We start from the raw sequence: 13,253 nt of genomic DNA, 5'->3' as shown, positions 1-13,253 counted from the left end.
ATTGGAAGTGAATTTTTTGTATTCTGTTGTAATTAACTTGGAAGCCACTTTTTGTGCTCTCGGTTGATTTCGTTGAAAGAGAATTTTTTGTGTTTTTGGGTGATTTTGTTGGCTGCAAATTTTTTTGTGCTCGGCGGTCATTTCGTTGGAAGCCTGTTTTCTGTGCTCTGGAGTCATTACGTTGGAAGCGAATTTTTTGTGTTCTGGGGTGATTTCGTTCAAGCGAATATTTGTGTTCTAAGAAGATTTCGTTGCAAGCGAATTTTATGTGTTCTGGGGTAATTTCGTTCGAAGCGAATTTTTTGTATTCTCCGGTTTTTACGATGGAAGAAAATTTTTGAAGTATGGGGTCATTTCGTTGGAAGCAAATTTTTTGTGTTTTGTGGTGATTTTGTTGGAAGCAAATTACTTGTGTTCTGGGGTAATTTCTTTGGAAGTGAATTTTTTGTGTTCTGGGGTGATTTCATTGGAAGCAAATTTTTGAAGTATGGTATCATTTCGTTCGAAGCGTGTTTTCTGAGCTCTGGAGTCATTTCGTTGGAACAAATTTTTTGTGATGTAGGGTGATTTCGTTGGAAGCGAATTTATTGTATTCTGGGGTGATTTCGATGGAAGCAAATTTTTTCTGTTCTGTGGTAATTTCGTTGGACGTGAATTTTTTTGTGTTCTCGGGTGATTTCGTTGAACGGGAATTTTTTGTGCTCTGGAATGATTTCTTTCGATGCGAATATTTGTGTTCTCAGGAGATTTTTTGGAAGCGAATATTTTGTCTTGTGGGGTAATATCGTTGGAAGAGAATTTTTTGTTTTCTCCGGTTTTTTCGATTGAAGCAAATTTTCGAAGTATGGTATCATTTCGTTGGAAGCGTGTTTTCTGTGCTCTGGAGTCATTTCGTTGGAAGCGAATTTTTTGTGTTCTGGGGTGATTTCGTTGGAAGCGAATTTTTTGTGCTCTGGGGTGATTTGATTGGAAGCTAATATTTGTGTTCTCAGGATATTTCGTTGCAAGTGAATTTTTTGTGTTCTGGGGTAATTTCGTTGGAAGTGAATTTTTTGTGTTCTCTGGTTTTTTCGATGGAAGCAAATTTTTTAAGTAGAGGGTCCTTTCTTTGGAAGCGTGTTTTCTGTGCTCTGGAGTCATTTCTTTGGCAGTGAATTTTTTGTGCTCTGGGGTGATTTCGTTGGAAGCGAATTTTTTCTAATCTCGAGTGATTTTGTTGAAAGCGAATTTTTTATGTTCTAGGGTGATTTCGTTGGAAGCGAATTTTTTGTGCTCTGGGGTGATTTGGTTAGAAGGGAATTTTTTGTCTTCTGTGGTTATTTCGATGGAAGCCAATTTTTATGTTTTAGGGTGATTTCTTTGGAAGCGAATTTTTTGTGTTCTCGGGTCATTTCATTGCTACATTGTTTTCTGTCCTCTCGAGTCATTTCGTTGGAAGCGAATTTTTTGTGTTCTCAGGTGATTTCGTTGAAAGGGAATTTTTGTGTTCTTGGGTGATTTCGTTGGAAGCGAATTTTTTTTGCTCTGGGATGATATCTTTGGAAGTGAATATTTGTGTTCTCAAGAGTTTTCGTTGGAAAAGAATTTTTTGTCGTCTGGGGTAATATCGTTGGAAGAGAATTTTTTCTGTTCTCTGGTCTTTTCGATGGAAGCAAATTTTGAAATAGTGTGTCATTTCGTTGGAAGCATGTTTTCTGTGCTCTGGAGTCATTTCGTTGGTAGCGAATTTTTTTACTCTGTGGTGATTTCGTTGGAAGTGAATTTTTTGTGTTCTCAGGTGATTTCGTTGAAAGGGAATTTTTGTGTTCTGGGGTCATTTCTTTGGAAGCCTGTTTTCTGTGCTCTGGAGTCATTTCGTTGGAAGCGAATTTTTTGTCTTCCTGGGTGATTTCTTTGGAAGCGAATTTTTTGTGTTCTGTGGAAATTTTGTTGGAAGCGAATTGTTTGTGTTGTCCGTTTTTTTTCGATGGAAGTAAATTTTTGAAGTAGGGGGTCATTTTGTTGGAAGCGTGTTTTCTGTGCTCTGGAGTCACTTGGTTGGAAGAGAATTTTTGGTGCTCAGGGTTGATTTCGTTGGAAGCGAATTTTTTGTGTTCTTGGGTGATTTCATTTAAAGGGAATTTTTTGTGTTCTAGGGTGATTTCGTTGGAAGCGCATTTTTTGTTTTCTTGGGTATTTACGTTGGAATCGAATTTTTTGTGTTCTCGGGTGATTTCGTTTAAAGGAAATTTTTAGTGTTCTGGCATCATTTCATTGGAAGCGTGTTTTCTGTGCTCTGGAGTCATTTCGTTGGAAGGGAATTTTTTTGTTTTCTGGGGTGATTTCGTTGGAAGCGAATTTTTTTGTTCTCGGGTCTTTTCGTTGAAAAGGAATTTTTTGTGTTCAAGGTTGATTTTGTTGGAAGCGATTTTTTTGTGTTCTGGGGTAATTACGTTGGAAGCGAATTTTTTGTGTTCTCGGGTGATTTCTTTGGCCGCGAATTTTTAGTTTTCTGGGGTCATTTAGTTAGAAGCGTGTTTTCTGTGCTCTAGTGTCATTTCGTAGGAAGCAAATTTTTTGTGATCTGGGGTGATTTCGTTGGTAGCAAATTTTTTGTGTTCTGGGGTGAATTCGTTGGCAGCGAATTTTTTGTGTTCAGGGGTGATTTCGATGGAAGCCAAATTTTTCTGTTCTGTGGTAATTTCGTTGGACGTGAATTTTTTGTGTTCTCGGGTGATTTGGTTGAAAGGGAATTTTTTGTGTTCCAGGGTGATTTCATTGGAAGCGAATTTTTTTGTGCTCTGGGATGATTTCTTTGGAAGCAAATATTTGTGTTCTCAGGAGGTATCGTTGGAAGCGAATTTACTGTGTTCTGGGGTAATTTCGTTGGAAGTGAATTTTTTGTGTTCTCTGGTTTTTTCGATGGAAGCAAATTTTTTAAGTAGAGGGTCCTTTCTTTGGAAGCGTGTTTTCTGTGCTCTGGAGTCATTTCTTTGGCAGTGAATTTTTTGTGCTCTGGGGTGATTTCGTTGGAAGCGAATTTTTTCTAATCTCGAGTGATTTTGTTGAAAGCGAATTTTTTATGTTCTAGGGTGATTTCGTTGGAAGCGAATTTTTTGTGCTCTGGGGTGATTTGGTTAGAAGGGAATTTTTTGTCTTCTGTGGTTATTTCGATGGAAGCCAATTTTTATGTTTTAGGGTGATTTCTTTGGAAGCGAATTTTTTGTGTTCTCGGGTCATTTCATTGCTACATTGTTTTCTGTCCTCTCGAGTCATTTCGTTGGAAGCGAATTTTTTGTGTTCTCAGGTGATTTCGTTGAAAGGGAATTTTTGTGTTCTTGGGTGATTTCGTTGGAAGCGAATTTTTTTTGCTCTGGGATGATATCTTTGGAAGTGAATATTTGTGTTCTCAAGAGTTTTCGTTGGAAAAGAATTTTTTGTCGTCTGGGGTAATATCGTTGGAAGAGAATTTTTTCTGTTCTCTGGTCTTTTCGATGGAAGCAAATTTTGAAATAGTGTGTCATTTCGTTGGAAGCATGTTTTCTGTGCTCTGGAGTCATTTCGTTGGTAGCGAATTTTTTTACTCTGTGGTGATTTCGTTGGAAGTGAATTTTTTGTGTTCTCAGGTGATTTCGTTGAAAGGGAATTTTTGTGTTCTGGGGTCATTTCTTTGGAAGCCTGTTTTCTGTGCTCTGGAGTCATTTCGTTGGAAGCGAATTTTTTGTCTTCCTGGGTGATTTCTTTGGAAGCGAATTTTTTGTGTTCTGTGGAAATTTTGTTGGAAGCGAATTGTTTGTGTTGTCCGTTTTTTTTCGATGGAAGTAAATTTTTGAAGTAGGGGGTCATTTTGTTGGAAGCGTGTTTTCTGTGCTCTGGAGTCACTTGGTTGGAAGAGAATTTTTGGTGCTCAGGGTTGATTTCGTTGGAAGCGAATTTTTTGTGTTCTTGGGTGATTTCATTTAAAGGGAATTTTTTGTGTTCTAGGGTGATTTCGTTGGAAGCGCATTTTTTGTTTTCTTGGGTATTTACGTTGGAATCGAATTTTTTGTGTTCTCGGGTGATTTCGTTTAAAGGAAATTTTTAGTGTTCTGGCATCATTTCATTGGAAGCGTGTTTTCTGTGCTCTGGAGTCATTTCGTTGGAAGGGAATTTTTTTGTTTTCTGGGGTGATTTCGTTGGAAGCGAATTTTTTTGTTCTCGGGTCTTTTCGTTGAAAAGGAATTTTTTGTGTTCAAGGTTGATTTTGTTGGAAGCGATTTTTTTGTGTTCTGGGGTAATTACGTTGGAAGCGAATTTTTTGTGTTCTCGGGTGATTTCTTTGGCCGCGAATTTTTAGTTTTCTGGGGTCATTTAGTTAGAAGCGTGTTTTCTGTGCTCTAGTGTCATTTCGTAGGAAGCAAATTTTTTGTGATCTGGGGTGATTTCGTTGGTAGCAAATTTTTTGTGTTCTGGGGTGAATTCGTTGGCAGCGAATTTTTTGTGTTCAGGGGTGATTTCGATGGAAGCCAAATTTTTCTGTTCTGTGGTAATTTCGTTGGACGTGAATTTTTTGTGTTCTCGGGTGATTTGGTTGAAAGGGAATTTTTTGTGTTCCAGGGTGATTTCATTGGAAGCGAATTTTTTTGTGCTCTGGGATGATTTCTTTGGAAGCAAATATTTGTGTTCTCAGGAGGTATCGTTGGAAGCGAATTTATTGTGTTCTGGGGTAATTTCGTTAGAAGCGAATTTTTTGTGTTTTCGATAGAAGCAAATTTTTGAAATATGGGGTCATTTCGTTTGAATCCTTTTTTCTCTGCTGTGGAGTCATTATGTTGGAAGCTAATTTTTTGTGTTCTGGTGTGATTTCGTTGGAAGCGAATTTTTTGTGCTCTGGGGTGATTTGATTGGAAGCTAATATTTGTGTTCTTAGGATATTTCGTTGCAAGCGAATTTTTATGTTCTGGGGTAATTTCGTTGGAAGCGAATTTTTTGTGTTCTGGGGTAATTTCGTTGGAAGCGAATTTTTTGTGTTCTCGGGTATTTTCGATGGAAGCAAATTTTTTGTGTTCTGGGGTGATTTCGTTGGACGCCTGTTTTCTGTGCTCTGGAGTCATTTGGTTGGAAGCAAATTTTTGGATTCTGGGGTGAATTGGTTGGAAGCTAATTTTTTGTGTTCTCGGGTGATTTCGTTGAAAGGGAATGTTTTGTGTTCTAGGGTGATTTCGTTGGCAGCGAATTTTTTTGTTCAGGGGTGATTTCGATGGAAGCAAAATTTTTCTATTTTGTCGTAATTTCGTTGGACGTGAATTTTTTGTGTTCTCGGGTGATTTGGTTGAAAGGGAATTTTTTGTGTTCCAGGGTGATTTCATTGGAAGCGAATTTTTTTGTGCTCTGGGATGATTTCTTTGGAAGCAAATATTTGTGTTCTCAGGAGGTATCGTTGGAAGCGAATTTACTGTGTTCTGGGGTAATTTCGTTGGAAGTGAATTTTTTGTGTTCTCTGGTTTTTTCGATGGAAGCAAATTTTTTAAGTAGAGGGTCCTTTCTTTGGAAGCGTGTTTTCTGTGCTCTGGAGTCATTTCTTTGGCAGTGAATTTTTTGTGCTCTGGGGTGATTTCGTTGGAAGCGAATTTTTTCTAATCTCGAGTGATTTTGTTGAAAGCGAATTTTTTATGTTCTAGGGTGATTTCGTTGGAAGCGAATTTTTTGTGCTCTGGGGTGATTTGGTTAGAAGGGAATTTTTTGTCTTCTGTGGTTATTTCGATGGAAGCCAATTTTTATGTTTTAGGGTGATTTCTTTGGAAGCGAATTTTTTGTGTTCTCGGGTCATTTCATTGCTACATTGTTTTCTGTCCTCTCGAGTCATTTCGTTGGAAGCGAATTTTTTGTGTTCTCAGGTGATTTCGTTGAAAGGGAATTTTTGTGTTCTTGGGTGATTTCGTTGGAAGCGAATTTTTTTTGCTCTGGGATGATATCTTTGGAAGTGAATATTTGTGTTCTCAAGAGTTTTCGTTGGAAAAGAATTTTTTGTCGTCTGGGGTAATATCGTTGGAAGAGAATTTTTTCTGTTCTCTGGTCTTTTCGATGGAAGCAAATTTTGAAATAGTGTGTCATTTCGTTGGAAGCATGTTTTCTGTGCTCTGGAGTCATTTCGTTGGTAGCGAATTTTTTTACTCTGTGGTGATTTCGTTGGAAGTGAATTTTTTGTGTTCTCAGGTGATTTCGTTGAAAGGGAATTTTTGTGTTCTGGGGTCATTTCTTTGGAAGCCTGTTTTCTGTGCTCTGGAGTCATTTCGTTGGAAGCGAATTTTTTGTCTTCCTGGGTGATTTCTTTGGAAGCGAATTTTTTGTGTTCTGTGGAAATTTTGTTGGAAGCGAATTGTTTGTGTTGTCCGTTTTTTTTCGATGGAAGTAAATTTTTGAAGTAGGGGGTCATTTTGTTGGAAGCGTGTTTTCTGTGCTCTGGAGTCACTTGGTTGGAAGAGAATTTTTGGTGCTCAGGGTTGATTTCGTTGGAAGCGAATTTTTTGTGTTCTTGGGTGATTTCATTTAAAGGGAATTTTTTGTGTTCTAGGGTGATTTCGTTGGAAGCGCATTTTTTGTTTTCTTGGGTATTTACGTTGGAATCGAATTTTTTGTGTTCTCGGGTGATTTCGTTTAAAGGAAATTTTTAGTGTTCTGGCATCATTTCATTGGAAGCGTGTTTTCTGTGCTCTGGAGTCATTTCGTTGGAAGGGAATTTTTTTGTTTTCTGGGGTGATTTCGTTGGAAGCGAATTTTTTTGTTCTCGGGTCTTTTCGTTGAAAAGGAATTTTTTGTGTTCAAGGTTGATTTTGTTGGAAGCGATTTTTTTGTGTTCTGGGGTAATTACGTTGGAAGCGAATTTTTTGTGTTCTCGGGTGATTTCTTTGGCCGCGAATTTTTAGTTTTCTGGGGTCATTTAGTTAGAAGCGTGTTTTCTGTGCTCTAGTGTCATTTCGTAGGAAGCAAATTTTTTGTGATCTGGGGTGATTTCGTTGGTAGCAAATTTTTTGTGTTCTGGGGTGAATTCGTTGGCAGCGAATTTTTTGTGTTCAGGGGTGATTTCGATGGAAGCCAAATTTTTCTGTTCTGTGGTAATTTCGTTGGACGTGAATTTTTTGTGTTCTCGGGTGATTTGGTTGAAAGGGAATTTTTTGTGTTCCAGGGTGATTTCATTGGAAGCGAATTTTTTTGTGCTCTGGGATGATTTCTTTGGAAGCAAATATTTGTGTTCTCAGGAGGTATCGTTGGAAGCGAATTTATTGTGTTCTGGGGTAATTTCGTTAGAAGCGAATTTTTTGTGTTTTCGATAGAAGCAAATTTTTGAAATATGGGGTCATTTCGTTTGAATCCTTTTTTCTCTGCTGTGGAGTCATTATGTTGGAAGCTAATTTTTTGTGTTCTGGTGTGATTTCGTTGGAAGCGAATTTTTTGTGCTCTGGGGTGATTTGATTGGAAGCTAATATTTGTGTTCTTAGGATATTTCGTTGCAAGCGAATTTTTATGTTCTGGGGTAATTTCGTTGGAAGCGAATTTTTTGTGTTCTGGGGTAATTTCGTTGGAAGCGAATTTTTTGTGTTCTCGGGTATTTTCGATGGAAGCAAATTTTTTGTGTTCTGGGGTGATTTCGTTGGACGCCTGTTTTCTGTGCTCTGGAGTCATTTGGTTGGAAGCAAATTTTTGGATTCTGGGGTGAATTGGTTGGAAGCTAATTTTTTGTGTTCTCGGGTGATTTCGTTGAAAGGGAATGTTTTGTGTTCTAGGGTGATTTCGTTGGCAGCGAATTTTTTTGTTCAGGGGTGATTTCGATGGAAGCAAAATTTTTCTATTTTGTCGTAATTTCGTTGGACGTGAATTTTTTGTGTTCTCGGGTGATTTCTTGAAAGGGAATTTTTTGTTTTCTAGAATGATTTCGTTGGAAGCAAATTTTTTTGTGCTCTGGGATGATTTCTTTGGAAGCAAATATTTGAGTTCTCAGGAGATATCGTTGGAAGCGAATTTATTGTGTTTTGGGGTAATTTCGTTGGAAGCGAATTTTTTTTGTTTTCAGGTGATTTCGATGGAAGCAAATTTTTGAAATATGGGGTCATTTCGTTTGAAGCGTGTTTTCTCTGCTCTGGAGTCATTATGTTGGAAGCTAATTTTTTGTGTTCTGGAGTGATTTCGTTGGAAGCGAATATATGTATTCTCAGAAGATTTTGTTGCAAGCGAATATTTTGTGTTCTGGCATAATTTCGTTGGAAGCGAATTTTTTGTTTTCTCAGGTTTTTTCGATGGAGGCAAATTTTTGAAGCAGGGGGTGATTTCGTTGGAAGTGTGTTTTCTATGCTCTGGAGTCATTTCGTTGGAAGCGAATTTTTTGTGTTCTGGGGTGATTTCATGGAAGCAAATTTTTTGTATTCTGGGGTAATTTCGTTGGAAGCGAATTTTTTGTGCTCTGGGATGATATCTTTGGAAGCGAATATTTGTGTTCTCTGGAGATTTCGTTGGAAAAGAATTTTTTGTCTTCTGGGGTAATATTGTTGGAAGAGAATTTTGTGTGTTCTCCGGTTTTTTTGATGGAAGCAAATTTTTGAAGTAGGTGGTCATTTCATTGTGAGCATGTTTTCTTTGCTCTGGAGTCATTTTGTTGGAAGAGAATTTTTGTGCTCTGGGGTGATTTCTTTGGAAGCGAATTTTTTTGGGTTCTCGGGCAATTTCGTTGAAAGGGAATTTTTGCATTCTAGGGTGATTTCTTTGGAAGCAATTTTTTTTGTTCTCGCATGATTTCTTTGAAAGGGAATTTTTGTGTTCTGGGGTGATTTCGTTGGAAGCAAATTTTTTTCCTCTGGGATGATATCTTTGGAAGCGAATATTTGTGTTCTCAGGAGAATTAGTTGCAAAAGAATTTTTTTTCTTCTGGGTTAATGTCGTTGGAAGAGATTTTTTTGTGTTCTCCACTTTTTTCGATGGAAGCAATTTTTTGAAGTAGGGGGTCATTTCATTGGAAGCATGTTTTCTGTGCTCTGGAGTCATTTCATTGGAAGCGAATTTTCTGTGCTCTGGGGTGATTTCATTGGAAGCGAATTTTTTGTGCTCTGGGATGTTATCTTTGGAAGCGAATATTTGTGTTCTCAGGAGATTTCATTGGAAAAGAATTTTTTGTCTTCTGGGGTAATGTCTTTGGAAGAGAATTTTTTGTGTTCTCCGCTTTTTTCGATGGAAGCACATTTTTGAAGTAGTGGGTCATTTTGTTGTAAGCGTGTTTTCTGTGCACTGGAGTCATTTCGTTGGATTCAAATTTTTGGTGCTCTGGGGTGATTTCGTTGGAAGCGAGTATTTGTGTTCTTAGGAGATTTCGTTGCAACCAAATTTTTTGTGTTCTGGAGTAATTTCCTTGGAAGCGAATTTTTTTTGTTCTCGCGTGATTTCTTTGAAAGGGAATTTTTGCGTTCATGGGTGATATCATTGGAAGCATATTTGTTGTGCTCTGGGATCATATGTTTGGAAGCGAATATTTGTGTTCTCAGGAGATTTCGTTGGAAAAGAATTTTTTCTCTTCTGGGGTAATGGCGTTGGAAGAGAATTTTTTGTGTTCTCTAATTTTTTCGATGGAAGCAATTTTTTGAAGTAGTGGGTCATTTCGTTGGAAGCGTGTTTTCTATGATCTGGAGTCATTTCTTTGGAAGCGAATTTTTTGTACTCTGGGGTGATTTCGTTGGAAGCGAATTTTTTGTGTTCTCGCGTGATTTCTTTGAAAGGGAATTTTTGTGTTCTGGGGTGATTTCGTTGGAAGCGAATTTTTTGTGCTCTGGGATTATATCTTTGGAAGCGAATATTTGTGTTCTCAGGAGATTTCGTTGGAAAAGTATTTTTTGTCTTCTGGGGTAATGTCGTTGGAAGAGAATTTTTTGTGTTCTCCGTTTTTTTCTATGGAACCAAATTTTGAAGTAGGGTGTCATTTCGTTGGAATCATTTTTTCTGTGCTCTGGAGTCATTTCGTTGGAAGCGAATTTTTTGTGGTCTCAGGTGATTTTGTTGAAAGGGAATTTTTGTGTTCTGGAGTGATTTCGTTGGAAGCGAATTTTTTTTTGCTCTGGGATGATATGTTTGGAAGCGAATATTTGTGTTCTCAGGAGATTTCGTTGCAAAAGAATTTTTTGTCTTCTGGGGTAATATCGTTGGAAGAGAATTTTGTGTGTTCTCCGGTTTTTTTGATGGAAGCAAATTTTTGAAGTAGGTGGTCATTTCATTGTGAGCATATTTTCTGTGCTCTGGAGTCATTTTGTTGGAAGCGAAATTTTTGTGCTCTGGGATGATTTTGTTGGAAGCGAATTTTTTGTGTTCTAGGGTGATTTCGTTGAAAGGGAATTTTTGTGTTCTAGGGTGATTTCGTTGGAAGCGAATTTTTTGTGCTCTGGGATGATATATTTGGAAGCGAATATTTGTGTTCTCAGGAGATTTCGTTGGAAAAGAATTTTTTATCTTCTGGGGTAATATCGTTGGAAGAGAATTTTTTGTGTTCTCCTGTTTTTCGATAAAAGCAAATTTTTGAAGTAGGGGGTCATTTCATTGGACGCGTGTTTTCTGTGCTCTGGAGTCATTTCGTTGGAAGCGAATTATTTGTGCTCTGGGGTGATTTCGTTGGAAGCGAATTTTTTCTGTTCTCGGGTGATTTCGTTGAAAGGGAACTTTTGTGTTCTAGGGTAATTTCATTGGAAGCAAATTTTTTTTGCTCTGGGATGATATCTTTGGAAGCGAATATTTATGTTCTCCGGAGATTTAGTTGGAAAAGTATTTTTTGTTTTCTTGGGTAATATCTTTGAAAGAGAATTTTTTGTGTTCTCCGTTTTATTCGAAGGAAGCAAATTTTTGAAGCAGGGGTCATTTCGTTGGAAGCGCGTTTTCTGTGCTCTGGATTCATTTCGTTGGAAGAGAATTTTTTGTGCTCTCGGGTGATTTCCTTGAATAGAAATTTTTGCGTTCTAGGGTGATTTCGTTGGAAGCGAACATTTTGTGCTCTGGGACGATATCTTTGGAAGCGAATTTTTGTGTTCTCAGGAGATTTCGTTGGAAAACAATTTTTTATCTTCTGGGGTAATATCGTTGGAAGAGAATTTTTTGTGTTTTCCGGTTTTTTCGATGGAAGCAAATTTTTGAAGTAGGTGGTCATTTCATTGGACGCGTGTTTTCTGTGCTCTGGAGTCATTTCGTTGGAAGCGAATTATTTGTGCTCTGGGGTGATTTCGTTGGAAGCGAATTTTTTCTGTTCTCGGGTGATTTCGTTGAATGGGAATTTTTGTGTTCTAGGGTAATTTCATTGGAAGCAATTTTTTTTTTGCTCTGGGATGATATCTTTGGAAGCAAATATTTATGTTCTCCGGAGATTTAGTTGGAAAAGTATTTTTTGTTTTTTTGGGTAATTTCTTTGAAAGAGAATTTTTTGTGTTCTCCGTTTTATTCGAAGGAAGCAAATTTTTGAAGCAGGGGGTCATTTCGTTGGAAGCGCGTTTTCTGTGCTCTGGATTCATTTCGTTGGAAGAGAATTTTTTGTGTTCTCGGGTGATTTCCTTGAATAGAAATTTTTGCGTTCTAGGGTGATTTCGTTGGATGCGAACTTTTTGTGCTCTGGGACGATATCTTTGGAAGCGAATTTTTGTGTTCTCAGGAGATTTCGTTGGAAAAGAATTTTTGGTCTTCTGGGGTAATGTCGTTGGAAGAGCATTTTTTGTGTTCTCTGGTTTTTTCAATGGAAGGAAATTTTTGAAGTAGGGGGTCATTTCGTTGGAAGCATGTTTTCGTTGCTCTGGAGTCATTTCATTGGAAGCGATTTTTTTGTGTTTTCGCGTGATTTCGTTAAAAGGGAATTTTTGTGTTCTGGGGTGATTTCGTTGGAAGCAAATTTTTTTTTTGCTAAGGGATGATATCTTTGGAAGCGAATATTTGTTTTCTCAGGATATTTCTTTGAAAAAGAATTTTTGTCTTCTGTGGTAATGTCGTTGGAAGAGAATTTTTTGTGTTCTCCGGTTTTTTCGATGGAAGGAAATTTTTGAAGTATGGGGTCATTTCTTTGGAAGCTTGTTTTCTGTGCTCTGGAGTCATTTCGTTGGAAGCGAATTTTTTGTGACTGAGGTGATTTCGTTGGAAGCGAATTTTTTGTGTTCTCGGGTGATATCGTTGATTGGGAATTTTTGTGTTCTAGGGTGATTTTGTTGGAAGCAAAATTTTGTGCTCTGGGATGATATCTTTGGAAGCAAATATTTGTGTTCTCAGGATATTTCGTTGAAAAAGAATTTTTTTCTTCTGGGGTAATGTCGTTGGAAGAGAATTTTTTGTGTTCTCGGTTGATTTCAATGGAATCGATTTTTTTATGTTTTAGGGGGATTTCCTTGGAGGCAAATTTTTTGTGCTCTGCGGTGATTTCATTGGAAGCGAATATTTGTGTTCCTGAGTAATTTTGTTGGAAGCGAATTTTTTGTGTTCTCCGGTTTCTTCGATGGAAGCAAATTTTTGAAGTAGGGGGTCATTTCGTTGGAAGCATTTTTTCTGTGCTCTAGAGTCGTTTCGTTGCAAGCAAACTTTTTATGTTCTCGGGGGATTTTTTTGGAAGCGAATTTTTTGTGTTTTCGGGTGATTTGATTGAAAGCGAACTTTTTGTGTTTTAGGGTGATTTCGTTGGAAGCGAATTTTTTGTGCTTTGGTGTGATTTTGTTGGAAGCGAATTTCTTGTCTTCTGGGGTAATTTCTTTGGAAGCGAATGTTTGTGTTCTTGCGTAATTTCGTTGGAAGCGAATTTTTTGTGTTCTCGGTTGATTTCGATGGAAGTGAATTTTTATGTTCTAGGGGGATTTCATTAGACGTGAACTTTTTGTGCTCTGGTGTGTTTTCATTGGAAGCGAATATTTGTGTTCCTGGGTAATTTTGTTGGAAGCGAATTTTTTGTGTTCTTTGGTTTTTTTGATGGAAGCAAATTTTTGAAGTAGGGGGTCATTTCATTGGAAGCGTGTTTTCTTTCCACGGAGTAATTTTGTTGGAAGCAAATTTTTGGGGTTCTGGGTTCATTTCGTTGGAAGCAAAATTTTTGTGTTCTGGGGTAATTTTGTTGGAAGCGAATATTTTGTGTTCTTAGGTGATTTCGATGGACGCAAATTTTTGAAGTATGGGGTCATTTCTTTGGAAGCGAATAGTTTGTGCTCTGGGGTGATTTCGTTGGAAGGGAGTTTCGTGTGTTCTGGGGTAATTTCTATGGAAGCGAATTTTTTTGTGTTCTGGGGTAATTTTGTTGGAAGGGAATT

The sequence above is a fragment of the Meriones unguiculatus genome, chromosome 5 (assembly GCF_030254825.1).
Source record: "Meriones unguiculatus strain TT.TT164.6M chromosome 5, Bangor_MerUng_6.1, whole genome shotgun sequence".
NCBI lineage: Eukaryota > Metazoa > Chordata > Mammalia > Rodentia > Muridae > Meriones > Meriones unguiculatus.
Note: the sequence above shows the minus strand (reverse complement) of the source record.